The sequence below is a fragment of the Atta cephalotes genome, assembly GCF_000143395.1.
Source record: "Atta cephalotes unplaced genomic scaffold scaffold00006, whole genome shotgun sequence".
NCBI lineage: Eukaryota > Metazoa > Arthropoda > Insecta > Hymenoptera > Formicidae > Atta > Atta cephalotes.
This window is the reverse complement of record NW_012130070.1, coordinates 6196117-6199939: the sequence shown is the minus strand read 5'-3', so window position 1 is coordinate 6199939 and position 3823 is coordinate 6196117.

The window sequence follows — 3823 nt, the reverse complement described above, 5'->3', positions numbered from 1 at the left end:
ATATCCTCTATCTATGCAATATGATGAAACGCGTAATGTTTGAGAGGAACCTTCCCTACAAAGAGCCTCGGTTTACTACTAGCCGTAAGTTTTGCCAGTTTATCGCTCTCTCGCGCGCATGTAAATTTGCGATAACATAGCACATAATTCCATCGTATACTGTCACCCAACAAAAGGTGCATTTATAGCGATTCCGAGGAAAGGAACTACCATGCGCGCGTATGTGAACGTAAACGCAGATGCCTGAGAATGTTTCGTCGTTACAGCGACATATCCCATCTTCCTCTCGTCGTTGTTATAAAAATCAATGATGCATTTCCCCTCTTCTGTCATATCATTTAACTCGTGCAACTGATTCTTGCTGGCCCTCGATTCCATTACCGTTGGAGAAACTAGTCTTGCAGTAACAATCAATCTTTTCTTTCTGATATTGCCGGATCAATTATATTGATCGCACAGTTCTTGAATCCCATGGCGCTTGTGGTCACGTATTTAAAAAGTTAATGCTTCATTAGAGTTATTTTTTAATAAAATGTATTAATTGGATCATAAGATTTTGTTTGCTCGGCGTAGATTAAAAATATTCTCACTGCCTGTGTACAATTAAAAATTTGCGGTAAATATCTATTGAAAATTACGAAAAATGTAAATATACTGTTATTTAACTTTAAATTAGGAGAAATTATATAGTAAATTTGAAAATATGATTATAGTAAAAAAAAAAAACATGAAGAAAAAAATAAAAATTTTCTCAAAGATTTTCATATTATATTCACATTTTTATAAAGAGATCTACAGAATTTAATATTACATTTTAACTGGATCTAGATCTAAGCAATGAAAAATAGAGATATATTTCAGAGAGAATACTGCAAGTTTAGCATTAAGACGACGAGACTTATGTAAGGACGTAAGTATGACTGTGCTTGGTAGAAAGAGAGGCTGATTCTTCTCGAAAAAGACTAAACTGAAAATTATTTTCTTCTTAGGAAAAAATCTAACATTATCTCTGTGCTAATTTAACATGTAAATGCAGTTACATCGTTCAGTGATAAGTTAATTTCGTATTATCATACATAATTAATTTATAGATCGTACAGAAAAAAAAAGAGAACAACGCGTCACCGTTATGACGTTCGCCGTCGTCTCTCGTAGCAGCTACTTTTATTAAATTAAATGTACTCTTAACAAAATCGGTACCAATCGCACCCATTACGCTGGAAACTCCATGCAAAGTAACTTCCACGAGATTACTTCGTCTACTTTATCGTCATCATCATTGTCGTTTATCGGAAACTGGTGAGAGATTTTCTCCCACGTCGGAGAACGTGACCCGGTCTTCTCTTTGAATTTTTTTCTTCTTCTTGCCGGATAGAAGGAGTCACCTCCTCTTTCGAAGAGAAGTCCCCTAGTTACGCGAGAATACTTCTGAGACTTCTAATGAATTCCGATGGGAGGACCAAACGGCGGTGGGCCGGTAGTAAAAGTACGAAGGGAGGGGTAAGAGAAAGGATAAAAATGGTAATTACGATATAAAGGGGTCGCCGGGATAAGAATACCCGAGATAAGAACGAGCAACGCAAAAAAAAAGAAGAAAGACAGAGCGAGAGAGTCGTGAGATGGAACGACAGGTTGGATAGAAACGAGGGATGGAAGTAAGAGAGATGAGGTTAGAACCGCAAAGTTATGAGCTATTCGCAGACATCTAGAAAGAGGTCGAGTGGAAGAAACGCCAGAGAAAAAGTTAAGAAATAGACGAGTATGAAGAGCAAGCGAGAAAGAGCGAAAAGGACTTCGTCGTACGTCGTAGAGTTTAAAACTTTCTCCCAATGGGATTTAATATTTTATTAAAGATCGCCCATTAGTCGTAATGTATTTCCATCTTTCACGCATTGGGTGACCTCTCGAAATCATCTCCGATCACGTCCAGGTGCAGCTATATCGGATTATTAAATTTTCCGTTTCTTTTTCAGTTGTTACGACGCGCACATAGAGACTTTCTCCCTGAATATTAACTTCGAATGCAGCCGGCGCGAAAACAATGCTCGGTACATCGAACGCGACATTAATACCGATGCAATTCCTTTCGACGAGTCTCGTGTTCAGAATTCAAAAAATGCGATCAGATTTATTAATTTAAGGATGTCGGAGCATTGCCATTCCTAACAGATGCGATTTTAATAAATTTTAATTAAACTATATTGTAGATAAAATTGAAGCAAACGATAACAAGATAGAATATTTCGTATTTTTTAAAAAGAAGCTTTCATATATATTTGCTATAAACCGCTAATTATATATGCGTTTAATTATTATAATGTACAGTTGCGCTTCGATATAAATATACTGCAAATGCAATAATATGCGATATATGTATATGACTGAATTAAGTTACTAAACAATTTTATATGTTATAATATTAAATTATAATTTGAATCATCCTTAAATAAATGATTTAATCTGATTAAATGTTACCGCTGTTGTTTGCAAAAGCGGAAAATTGAATTGCCAATGACGTCGCAAATAAATAGGAGGACAATCCGCGTCCCATCTCAAGTATCATTTAGAAGGATAGAAACCCTCTCCCAAGTATTAAATAACACTAACTTTCCGAGATCGAATTCCGGCGTCTACTTTCCACCTAAATCCGTATCTAAAAGGAACAAGGGCCTAGCTAGGAAAGAGCGAATCCACCTACCCTTTAAGACTATTACCGGAGATCATCCCCGGTTTTCAGGAGTATGGGCGGAGAGTACCTGCCGAGTAGCAGGATAAACAAGGTGGGTTTGCGCTCGAAAGTTAATCTAATCCTACGTAATAAGGCTGTAAACGAAGAGACGGAGAGTGAACCGAGTCGAGTGGTCCGAAAGGAAGGATGAGCAAAAGAAGGAACGAAGCGAAGAGAACGAGAAGATAGAGGAGAGGAAGCGAAGGAGGATGAAAAGAGAGACAAAGTGGGTAGAAGATGTCGCAGGAAGCGGATGGGCGTTGGGGCGAAGAATGATTAAGATGCATCGGTTTATAATGATACGGCGATGCCACAAGAACTACGCCGTCCGCGGGGTTGTCGAGTGTACGATGCGAAACTTAATTACCGCTTAATGAAACTCCCAGGTAAAATGGAATCCTTATCAGTTCGCGATGTCGTTCTGCAAGAACATCCGCAACAGAGCGAACAACCATGCACATAACTGTCAAGATGATAGAATCTCGTTGAACGAGATACATAGCGTTAACAAAAATAATTACATGTACACACCCAACGTGATTGTAACTATAACACGTAACTATTTTATGATGTCTACCATTATACGCAGAATAAATAAAAAAAACTGTAATTGAATTTTATATTAACTATTTCATGCCGAGCGATCTAAATTTTTTAAAAGTGTCGCTTGTATATATCTCGTTATAATGTAACGGTACAAACAATTGTTTGAGTCTAATCTGCATTACGTCGAATATATGTTGCATATTGATAAAGTAAAACGTGGACTAAGCCGCCTGAGGCATTGCCACGAATATCACTGTGCGAGGCAGGCGCCGTGCACACAAAGCGGCTGTCGCGAATTATTCCAAGTGCTGCAGCAGGTAATCGCCTACTTATGCCGGCAGGCAGGATTAGCATCTCGGACGTGTTTATCGTAGGATTACCAATTTTATTGCTCGCGTCTTTGCAGATGCGAGCGTGTCGGGAGTGAATTCTTCTCTTTTCCTCTCCTACTCTTTCTCTCCTCCGAGAAAGAAATGCCTTTTCCCGGTTTTGTGCATCTCTGGCAGCAGTCGTCCCACTGTTGATGCAATCTTCCTATCTCTTCTCTCC